The following is a 12551-nucleotide window of genomic DNA, read 5'->3' as shown; positions in this document are numbered from 1 at the left end:
TTGATCATGATGGATAATTTTTTTATATGCTATTGGATTCGTTTTGCCAGTATCTTGTTGAGTATTTTTGCATCTGTATTCATTAAGGATATTGGTCTGTAGTTCTCTTTTTTTGCTGGGACTCTGTCTGGTTTGGGTATCAAGGTGATGCTGGCTTCGTAGAATGAGTTTGGAAGTTTTCTTTCTATTTCTATTTTTTGGAATAGTTTGAGAAGATTGGGTATTAGCTCTGCTTTTAATGGCTGGTAGAATTCCCCTGGGAAGCCCTCTGGCCCTGGGCTCTTATTCATTGGGAGATTTTTGATAATGGATTCAATTTCTTCTCTGGTTATCAGTCTATTTATGCTTTCTATTTTCTCCTGTTTGAATTTTGGTAGTGCATGAAGCAACCAACTCTTGATTTTGGCTCAGGCCATGATCTCACAGTTCATGAGTCCAAGCCCCAAGTGGATTTGACACCACGGATTCTCTCTGCCCCTCCTGGCATGCATGTGCATATGCACACTCTTTCTCTCTCTGTCAAAATAAATAAACTTATAAAAATAATAAAGTTAAAAAAATTTGAAATGTTCCATAATAAATATCTAGCAGGATGACTAGCTAATGTTTTGCCCTGATTGTTTCTGAAATGTTGCCAGGGGAATTTTAAAACAATACTAAAACTCACTAAAAGTTCATTTGTTTTTTTATTTGCCATATGACAGTAGCAATGATAAAATACTCGTCACTGAAAATTCTTATTGTTTTAAGTTTTAAGCAATTGTTACAAATATAATTAAATTTTAATAATGTATAGATAAGGTATGCTGGGCTGGCTCAGTCAGAAGAACATGCAATTCTTGATCTCTGGGTCATGGTTCAAGCCCCATATTGGTGTACAGATTACTTAAAGAAGTAAAACTTACCAAAAAAATAATGTGTATATAAGCTTCAAGTATCACATTTTTATTCCTTTTTAAATTAGTATTTTCTTTTATGAAATAGTAAATTAAGAGAGTTTCACATTATATGGTTACCTTCAGCACATGGACTCAGCTATTAGTTTTCTAGGGCTGCTATCCAATATAGTATCACAAACTGGGTTGCTTCAGCAATAGAAATTTTTTCGTCTCAATGTTCTGGAGGCCAGAAGTATTAGGACAGTAAGTTTTTTCTGGAGGCTAGAAGTATTGGGACAGTAAGTTTTTTCTGAGGGCTATGAGGGAGAATCTATGCCTGTGTAGCTTTTTGATTTCTAGCAATGTTTGGCATTTAGAAACATCACCCCAATCTCTTGCATTATCTTCATATGATATTCTCCTAGTGTGCATGCCTGTATCCAGATTGACTTTTTTTTATAAGGATGCTAGTCATATTAGATTAGCGGCCCACCCTACTCCAATATGACCTCATCTTAACTAATTTTTTTTAAGTTTATCTATTTATTTTAGGAGAGAAAGAAAGGCAGAGAAAGAGTGAGAGAGAATTCTAAGCAAGCCCCATGTTCAGTACAGAACCCCATTGGGGGCTCAATCTTACAACTGTGAGTACATGACCTGAGCCAAAGCCAAAAGTCAACCAACTGAGTCACCCAGGTGCCTGCCATCTTAACTAACTAATCTGCAAAACTCTAGTCCCAAATAAGAATACATTCTGAAATACTGAAGGCTAGGACTTCAATATATATGAATTTTGGAGAGGAATACAAGATAATTCAACCTATAACATGCATATTTAATGAAAAATTAAGTACTATATTTCCACTGATGATGGAAGTGTAAGTTGCACATTGTATTTGCCACTGTTTACATTCACCATGGGGGCCATAGTGATGGCATTGACTAGAAAATCCAGAAGACACTGATCAGTTTATGAAGCATTGGCATCTACTTCAAAAGTGAGTACTTTTTTTAAAAAAGTCTATGCTAACAGACAAAAATTTACCATGAGCAGATGTAGAAAGCCCCTTTACCTATCACTATGTGATTCACTAGATCAAATGACTGTTTCAATTAATTTCACTCATTTTTATTGGACGCTTTTCTGTGCACTTATGAAAAGTGGAACAATAGTTATTAATGTGTTATATCAAATAGCAGAACAAGAACTTTACAGTTAAATGATGCTTTTTTTAAGTTTTTATATATTTATTTTGAGAGAGAGAGTACATGCAGGGAAGGGTCAGAGAAAGAGGGAGAGAGAAAATCCCAAACAGGCTCCACATTGACAGCAGGAAGCTCAATGTGGGGCTTGAACTTATGAACTGTGAGTGAAACCAAGAGTAGGAGACTTAACTGACTGAGCCATCCAGGTGCCCCAAATTATGCCTGTCTATGTCAATGTTATCATATACTTCAAACAGAAAATCCATTAATCTCAGTAACAGTGGGTTTTTTTTTTCCATTTAATTTCATGGAATCAAAATTAAGTTTTTGGAAGACCATTCTGTGTAAGGTAAAACATCTGAACATCTGACATTGTGAAGGTTATTTAAATTTCATTTAAAAATTTCAATATTGAAACCTAGTTTTTACAAAGATTATGTAAATACAAATGCTGATGAATCACACCATGATGGTAAAAACAATGATCTTAACAAATTAAGAAATTAGTAGAGCTAAAATTGGTTTTGGTGCACTAATATTCATAATTATATATAAATAATTCAAAAGAAGAGCTAGAATATCAATCAAATGCAGGTTTAAGATTATTAGTCACTAGAGAAATGAAAATGGGAAATGAGAGAGTGCTACACACCTTTATTATTCTGTTTTGGCTGCCATTGCAGAATATGTCTAGGTGATTTACACAAAGGAAATTTATTTTTTCACAGTTCTGGAGACTAGAAGTCAAAAAGCAAGGTGCTGACAGGATTGGTTTCTGCTGAAGTCTCTCTTCTTGACTTGCAGATAGCCATCATATTACTGCCATATCACTTCGTCTAGACCTTTCCTCTGTATGTGTGGACTCTTGGTGTCTTTTCTCTTCTTGTGAGGACACTAGTCCTATTGGATTAGACCCCCACCCTCATGAACTCATAGCCTTTAAAGGCTCTATCTCTAAGGGCTCCTGGGTGTCTCGGTTAGGATCCAATTTCAGTTCAGGTCATGATCTCATGGCTCATGGGTTCAAGCCCTACATCAGACTCCGTACTATCAGCTCAGAGCCTGGAGCCTACTTCAGATTCTGTGTCTCCCTCTATCTCTACACCTCCCCCACTCACTCTCTCTCTCCAAAATAAATAAACATTAAACAAAAATTTTAAGTCTCTATCTACAAATATAGTCACATTGGGGAGTTAGAGCTTCAACATATAAATTTGGGCAGAGGGGCACAACTCAGTCCATAACACTTGGGGGTTGCTGATAGAAGTGCAAATTGTACAGGCATTTTATCTTACTTATTTTTTTTTAAGTTTATTTATTTTGGGGCTGCCTGGGTGGCTCAGTTGGTTAATTGTCCAACTTTGGCTCAGGTCATGATCTCACAGTTCATGAGTTCAAGACCTGCACTCTGCTCTGTGCTAACAACTCAGATCCTGGAGACTGCTTCAGATTCTGTCTCCCTCTCTGACTCTCTTCCCTCCTGCTCATGCTCTGTCTCTCTGTCTCTCTATCAACAATAAATAAACATTAAAAAATTTTTAAATAAATGAGTAAATAAATAAAGTTTATTTATTTTTAAGTAATTTTTCCACCCAATGTGGGCCTCAAACTCCCAACCCTGAGATCAAGAGTTATATGCTCTAGTAACTGAGCCAGCCAGGTGCCTCTGTATAGCCATTTTAGAAACAGTTTGGCATTTTCTTATAAAGTGAAACATACCTTTAACATATAATCTAACAATCTCACTCCTAAATGTTTACCCAAATGAAATTAAAACTTGCTTCCACACAAAGCCTTCTGTATGAATATTTATAGCTTTATTTTAATCACCCAAAATTGGAAACAATTCAATGTCTATCAGCTAGTGAATAGAAAAAATTACTATGCATTTAATGGTATATCCATACAATGAAATATGACTTAGCAATAAAAGGAAACATATTTGTGCAATCCTTATCAAAATGACACCAGAATTTTTCACAGAGCTAGAACAAACAATCCTAAAATTTGTATGGAACCAAAAAAGACCCGGAATACCCAAAGCAATCCTGAAAAAAAAAAAACAACAAAAAACCCAAAGCTGGAGGCATCACAATTCTGGACTTCAAGCTATTACAAAGCTGTAATCACCATTACAGTATGGTAATGGCACAAAAACAGACACTCAGATCAATGGAACAGATTAGAGAACTCAGAAATGGACCCACAAATGTATCTAACTAATCTTTGACAAAGTAGGAAAGAATATCCAATGGAATAAAGACAATGTCTCCCATAAATGGTGCTGGGAAAAGTGGACAGCAACATGCAGAAGAATGAACCTGGACCACTTTCTTACACCATACACAAAAATAAACTCAAAGTGGGTGAAAGACCTAAACATGGGACATGAAGCTATCAAAATCCTAGAGGAGAAAACAGGCATCCAACTTCTTTGACCTTGGCTACAGCAACTTCTTACTCAACATGTCTCCAGAGGCAAGAGAAACAAAAGCAAAAATGTACTATTGGGACCTCATCAAGATAAAAAGCTTCTGCATGGCAAAGAAAGCAATCAGCAAAACTAAAAGGCATCTAAGGGAATGAGTAAAGTTATTTGCAAATGGCTTATCAGATAAAGGGTTAGTATCCAAAATCTATAAAGAACTTATCAAATTGAGTACCCAAAACCAAATAATCCAGTGAAGAAATGGGCAAATGACAAGAATAGACACTTTTCCAAAGAAAAAATGCTCAACGTCACTCATTATCAGGGAATTACAAATCAAAACCACAATGAGCTACCACCTCACACCTGTCAGAATGGCTAAAATTAACATTCGGGCAACAACAGATGTTGATGAGAATGCAGAGAAAGAGGAAACTTTTTGCATTGCTAGTAAGCATTTGAACTAGTGTGGCCACTCTGGAAAACAGTATGGAGGTTCCTCAAAAAATTAAAAATAGAACTAACCTATGACCCAGCAATTACACTACCAAGTATTTACCCCAAGAACAGAAATGCTAATTTGAAGGGGGACACATACACCCCAATATTTATAGCAGCACTATGAACAATAACCCAAATATGGAAGGAGCCCAAATGTCCATTGACTGATGAATGGATAAAGAAGATATGGTATATATATTCAATAGAATATTACTCAGCAATCAAAAGGAATGAAATCTTGGCATTTGCAACAACATAGATAGAACTAGAGTGTATTATGCTAAGCAAAATAAGTCAGAAAAAGACAAAATCATATGATTTCACTCATATGTGGAATTTAAGAAACAAACAGATGAACATAGGGAGAAGAAGCAAAAATAATACAAAAACAGAGAGGGAGAGAAGCCATAAGAGGCTCTAAAGTACAGAGAACAAACTGAGGGTTGCTGTAGGGGGGATGGGCTAAATGGGTAACGAGCATTAAGGAGGGCGCTTGTTGGGATGAGCACTGAGTGTTATATGAAAGCGATGAGTCACTAAATTCTATTCCTGAAATCATTATTACACATTATGTTAATTAACTTGAATTCAAATTAAAAACAATAAAAAATGTTTAAGAAAGAAAACATTTGTTTATCCATTCAACCCTTGATGTACATTTGGGATGGATCCAGCTTAGAACATTTAAGAATAAGCTTGCTATAAATATTCATATTTATAATACAATATAAATATTATGTAGATATATGTTTTTATTTCCTTTGGATAAATAACAAAGGCTGGAATTGTTGGTTTGTGCTATAAGTGTACGTTTAACTTTATTTTTTTTAAATGCCAAACTGTTTTCCAAAACGGTCACTCCAGAAATCTATAAATCCAAGTTCCTTCATTTTCTCTTCAACACATGACATTGTCAGTTTTTTTTTTCAATGTAACCACTGCAATGGATGGACAGTAGTAACTTATTTTGGTTTTAATTTACATTTCCCTAATGATGTATGATGTTGAACTCTTTTTCCGTGCTCACTTTCTAAAAACAGACTTTTTTTTTTAGAGCAGTTTTACGTTCACAGCTTTCCCTGGATCTCTGTCTTCTCCCCTGATCTCTTTCATATTGATTTTCTGAGGCTGTGTCTTGGGCCTTCTTTTCTCTACAGTCTCCTTTTTCTTCAGTCTTTTCAGATCAAGTTCATTTACTCTCTGGGCTTCAGATACCATCCAGATGTAATGAATTTATAGTAATAATTGTGAATGGCTAATAAACAAAATGTCTCATTTCTGCTACTATATTATGATAGTTTTGAAACAGTGTCTTAGCAAACAATAGGTAGACATTCAATTAACGCATAAAGTTAAATGTTGTATGCTTCCTTCCTTCATTATGTGACTTTGTATTGTATTTAAAAAGAGATATAATTGATCCAAGGAAATAAAAAATAGAAATAGGCAGATATATATACACATATATATAAATACATACATACATATGCATAAGAAGGCTTCAGATAGAATGTTCAGTGGATGCTTTGGGAGGTGATAGCTCTTGAACATGGACTTAAAGGGGAAGTGTAATTTGACTAGGCAAAACAGAGAGAGCAGCATATTCCTGGCATAAGGGATGCTGTGAGTGTGTTAGGTAATAGGGAGCAGTGTCTAAGTGATGAGTACAGTAACATCTCACCTCTGAATTGTAGAGCTCTTTTCACGTCTCCCTAGTTCAGCTAAATTACAAAATGACTTGGTGAGGTTGGCAGAGTAAGTTGTATGTACTATCTACACTTTACAGATGAGTAAGAGTGAAGTCACATGGCAGGTAAAAGGCAGGGCCAGGACTGGAAACCTCTCTCTTTAGTCTTCTTTCTAAAACTACTTATCACTCTAGGGCATTTGTAGAAACTAAAATCCATATACTTAGATTTTTTTTTTCCCCAGCTCAAGATAGGCTTACTCTTGAAAACCTTGAATTAAAAATAAAGGCAAGTTGTTGGGGGGGGGGATGGGTTAAATGGATGATGGTGAGGCAGGGTCTCCTCCCTAAGGAAAAAAAAATCCCCAAATCCTCAAGACAACCTGGCTATACGCTTACAACATCTCTCACAACCTTGTAACATGAGACCACTTAATCAGACTACCTGTTTGTATGTTACCATATATGGGAGACAGAAAAGTAGGAAATATAAAAAAGTATGCCACATGGCATTTGGGGCTCAGTTCTTTGGGTACGAATCCAACTGAGCAGTGCTGGCACCAATAAAGGTGCTTCCTGGGAAGAAAAGCCTCCAGGTCACGACTCTCTGTGCAAGAATCCTGCTACAATGGGCATTAAGGAGGCCACTTTCTGGGATAAGCACCAGGTGCTGCATGTAAGTGATGAATCACTAAAATCTACTCCTGAAACCAATATACTATGTTAACCACCTAGAATTTAAATTTAAAAAAAAAGTAAAGAAATAATGAGATAGGACCATGTGTTTCAACACTAAGAATAAATAAATAAGATAAAAATAAAAATAAAGATTCAAAATTTAAACACGGCAAGTTAATCGCATAAATGAAATGGGATTATATAGTGCAAAAACACATAATTTGCAGCAATAGCTGCTTTTATACCAAAGATATTTTTTCAGATCTTTCGTAATTTGCTGATAGGAATGACAATTTCTAACTTAAGTATCTTTCTAAGCTTCTTATATTCCGTCTATACCCAATTGTGACTGCAGGGCTATTTCTTACACTTCCATTGTATTTGACCAGGATACAGTTTCAAATTTTCTCCATAGTTGCATGTGAAAGAGATGTAAAGTAATAGCGTTGGTGCAGCACGCAAATAATAGAACTTAAGATGAAGAGGGGGAAAAGTGAATTTCACAGTGGTCACCTGTCATGGTTAAGGAATAAGATTTATTTGAGAAATAAAAATGAAAGGTCAGCAAAAGAAGATGTGTAAACTTCGGGCCCCTCAGAAACCTGCATCCAGCCCTTCCTAGAGATTTTGGAACCTGTAGAAAACTGTAATCTTTGGCTGAAGTGGAAGAAATCAGCAGCTTGTGGAGAGCTATGCTATGGACAGTTTAGCTGCCATACTATCCACTGGAAGATGGAGCTGCTTATTGTCTGGGAAACATTTTTATCCAGAAACCCAAAAAGAAAAAAAATAAACCTCTGTCTTAGCAGTTTATTATTTAAAATAGTTAAATGTTCAAGTTAAGTTTTAAAAATTAAATGTTAGGGGGCGCCTGGGTGGCTCAGTTGGTTAAGCATCTGGCTTCGGCTCAGGTCATGATTTCCCAGTTCGCGTGGGGCTCTGTACTGACAGCTGGCTCAGAGCCAGAGCCTGTCTTCAGATTCTCTGTCTCTCTCTCTCTCTGACCCTCCCCTGCTCACGCTCTCTCTCTCTGTGTCTCAAAAATAAATAAAAACATTAAAAAAAATTAAATGTTAGGGGGAGCCTGGGTGGCTCAGTTTGTTAAGCATCAGACTTCAGCTCAGGTCATGATCTCACGGTTGATGAAACTGAGCCCCAAGTCAGGCTCTGCTCAGGCAGGATGAAGACTTCTAGGGATTCTCTTATCTCCCTTTCTCTCTGCCCCACTTCGAGCTCTGTGCTGACATCTACAACCTTGAGAGCAAGAGTCACATGCTCTACCAACTAGAAGTTTCCCCTTCTAACTTGGCATAGACTCTATTTTCCTGTGCTGCTGACTTGGGGCTTGGCCATGTGACTTGCTCTAAACTAACAGAATATGATATAATAGGAAATTATGTGAGCACGGGCTTTTCATGTGCTTGCAAAGTTTCTCTTGTCTTCTTGTGCTGTGGTGATTTGACCCAAGTTGCTGCAGTAGAAACATGGAGTACACCTGAACCCTAACCTACAACCTAGAACTTGGAACACAGAGGCTAGAAATAAGAAACTTGCCTGGAATAGTAAAGGAGCAAGCAACCTACAGATCCTTAAGAGAAAAAAGAAAAAAGAATGCTTATAGTTTCAAATTTATTTATCTCTTTTTTTATTACTTCTTTAAAATATTTTATTTTTAAGCAATCTCTACACCCAATATGGTGCTTGAATTCACAACCCCCTCAGACTTGCACACTGTTGCAACTGAGCCAGCCAGGTGTCCCTATTTATTTATTTTTGAATGCATGTAGTTTTAAACCAATGGTGTATTGGAGTGGTGTATTCTGAAGCATTATTGCAGGAATAGCTGATTAAAACATTTGAGCAGTTGTTACTTTCTTTTCCCTGGTCACAATCCAGGAGTCTTGGGACCTAAGGGCTTGAGGCTCCAGAGCCTTTGTGCCTAGAAGTTGTAAATCAACCTCTGAGGTGAATACATAACACCAATGCCACAGGATTGGAGAATTGGCACACCAGGCTAAAGTACCGGAAGGGGAGATGGCATTTAATAATGACACTCAGATCTCCGACATGTGGACATCTCAGGGCTAGGGAATACAAAAGCATTGTGGTCTGGGATTAAAGGGAATACCAATTCTGAGCCTGTTGTATAGTATACTTTCAATATTTCCATTGAAATATTCCATTGAAATTCCATTCAATATTTCCATTGAAAATATTTCTTAATTGATCCCTCTCCCTTGAGGGCAGAGACCATGTCTATCTTAATTATATGTCCCCAATCCACATATTGACTACTCAATAAACATTGGTAAAATCTTGAAAATCTTGAAAAATCAAACAGAAAGCCAAGATGTTAAATGTGGCCTAAAATGGACATAGATATTCCCAGAATACCTTGTAATCCACCCCTACCCTTTAAAGTCACTAAGACCTGTATCCTTTCATCACGAGTATTAGGTCTAATTTAATACTAGGTGAAAGCAAAAGATACACTTCATAAAATGGAAAAAACCCAAGTTTCTTCCCTTCCTGTCTTTGTATTAATGGGTACAAAACCTTTAAATCCACAAGTAGAAATAAAAAGTCTAGACATTACTTAAACACTAAGGAGTTTTGTTCAAAGTTGAAAAGGTCTGTTACCAAACTAAAAGATGCATATTAGGGGAAAAACTAGCTATACAAAACATTAAAAAAATTTTTTTTTATTTTAGTTAGGCTCCATACCCAATGTGGAGCTTGAACTCATGACCTTGCAATCAAGAGTTGCATGCTCTACCAACTAAGCCAGCTAGGCACACCTATGCAAAACACTTTTGAAATGATTAGGAAAATTTAAATGTGGAAAAGATATTAAATATTAGGGAATTATGATTAATTTTCTTTAGAGTGATAATGTAGTTATATGGTGGAATGTCCTTATTTCTTTGGAGATACATGCTGAAGTATCTAGGGATGAAGATTCATGACATCTGTAACTTACATTCAGATTGCTTAAAAATATTGTAGACAGCAAGATGGAGTCACTCAGCTCAAGCAGTGATTCAGGTCAGGCGGCCATGAGTGTTGCAGCTAAGACCAGATATTGCTGAAACTGGCACAGACTGATGATGCCCAGCAGTGACCACCAGCCAAACCCGGAGAGACCTCCAAAGGCCCAAGACAGATTAAACTCCTTTAAAAACGGAGGACTTTTGCAGCAAACTGTCAGACTCACAAGAGACTGACCCTTTCACATCTGACCACATTGAAAAGGCTACTGGCCGATTGGTCTCTGAGCACAGTAGAGATCCTCCACTGCTAGAATATAGTAAGCAGTATGCAGCTAGAGCTGACCAGACCAGACTGAGGCCTCATCTCCACTCTGCACTCAGAGACTAATTTTGAGTTGGGTTCCTCAACTTCTTACCCCTTGTATCTTGTTTGTGGTGTGACATTGTACTGTGCTTTGCTTTGTGTGATATGTATGAAACCAAGTTAAATGTATAACAAAATGTCATTGAGTTTGGAATCTTGGACCTGCTTTACAATTATGTCAGCCTTGCTTTGTGATTGAACAAAGCCAACACTGCAGAAAGACACAACTCATGTTTGTGCATTCATAATGTGCTTGTGACAAATATATATATATAAACAAAACAAAGAGGGATTAGGCAAATGTTACCAACTAACACTTTTTTAAATCTTCATGGAGGGCATATAGGTATTGTACTATTTTTTCAACTTTTCTGTATGTTTAAAAATTTTCAAAATAAAAATAGAAATAAAGGCTGAAAGATGCAGATTCATCAAATGGAAGAGAAAAGGAGATGTTTTGAAAATGGATAGGGACGCCTGGGTGGCTCAGTTAAGTGTCCAACTTCAGCTAAGGTCATGATCCCATGGTTTGTGAGCCCGAGCCCCACAACAGGCTCTGTGCTGACAGCTCAGAGCCTGGAGCCTGCTTCGGATTCTGTGTCTCCCCTTCTCTCTGCCCCTCCCATGCTCATACTCTGTCTCTCAATAATAAATAAACATTAAAAACATTTTTTTTAATGAGAGGTATCCGAGTGGCTCAGTTAGCTAAGTGTCAAGACTTTTTAAATGTTTATTTTTTGAGAGAGAGAGAGAGAGAGAGAGACAGAGCATGAGTGGGTGAGGGGCAGAGAAAGAGAGAGGGAGACACTGAATCCAAAGCAGGCTCCAGGCTCTGAGCTGTCAGCACAGAGCCTGACACAGGGCTCAAACCCACTAGCTGTGAGATCATGACCTGAGCTGAAGTCAGACACTCAACCGACTAAGCCACCCAGGCGCCCCAACCAACTCTTGATTTTGGCTCAGGTCACGGTCTCACATATGTGAGACTAAGCCTTGTGTAGGGCTCTGCGCTGGGCATGGAACCAGCTTAAGATTCTTTCTCTCTCTCTTCCTCTGCCCCTCCCCCACAAACATGCATGCTCTCTCTCTCTCAAAAGAAAAAAATATTTTAAATTAAAAAGAAAAAAAGAAATTAGAGTGTTATAAAAACAGAAATAAACTTTATTCACAACTTTGTAGTGAGCTAATTCCTGTTTGCAATGTATTTATTTGTTTTTGTTTTTTGTTTTCCCCATTTGTAATTTAAAAATATAGTTCATCTAACTAAAACACATAAAAATGCTTAAAATTCTTATCAGGTTTACACCTTAGGAAATGCTTAGGGAAACCCATCATCTGATATATCTGTTCATAAGTTAAAACTTGTAAAACTTGGGTTGCCTGGGTGGATGTTTGTTGAGCATCTGACTTCAGCTCAGGCCATGAACTCACAGCTGGTGAGTTCAAGCCCCACATCAGGCTCTGTGCTGACAGCTCGGAGCCTCGAGCCTGCTTCAGATTCTGTTTCCCCCTCTCTCTGGCCCTCCCCTGCTCATGCTCTGTTTCTCTCTCGGAAAAAAAAAAAAACAAACTTAAAAAAACCTTGTAAAAATTATTTTTTCTTGTAAGAACATGAAGGAGATTGCCAGTTGCTAACTTATTATGTAATATGGTTATATTCGGACAAGTGACTTCCAGTCAAAATCTGTGCTTCCCAGCTTATGTTGTAGCTAGATGTGGCCGTTGACTAAGTCCTAGTGAGTGGATGTATTACATGCCACTTCTGGAGCAGAACTATAAAACATTGAGGGTGCACTTTTTCAAGTTCTTCCCTTTTTGT

This window comes from Suricata suricatta, chromosome 10, assembly GCF_006229205.1.
Source record: "Suricata suricatta isolate VVHF042 chromosome 10, meerkat_22Aug2017_6uvM2_HiC, whole genome shotgun sequence".
Taxonomy (NCBI): domain Eukaryota; kingdom Metazoa; phylum Chordata; class Mammalia; order Carnivora; family Herpestidae; genus Suricata; species Suricata suricatta.
This window is presented reverse-complemented; position numbering follows the sequence as displayed.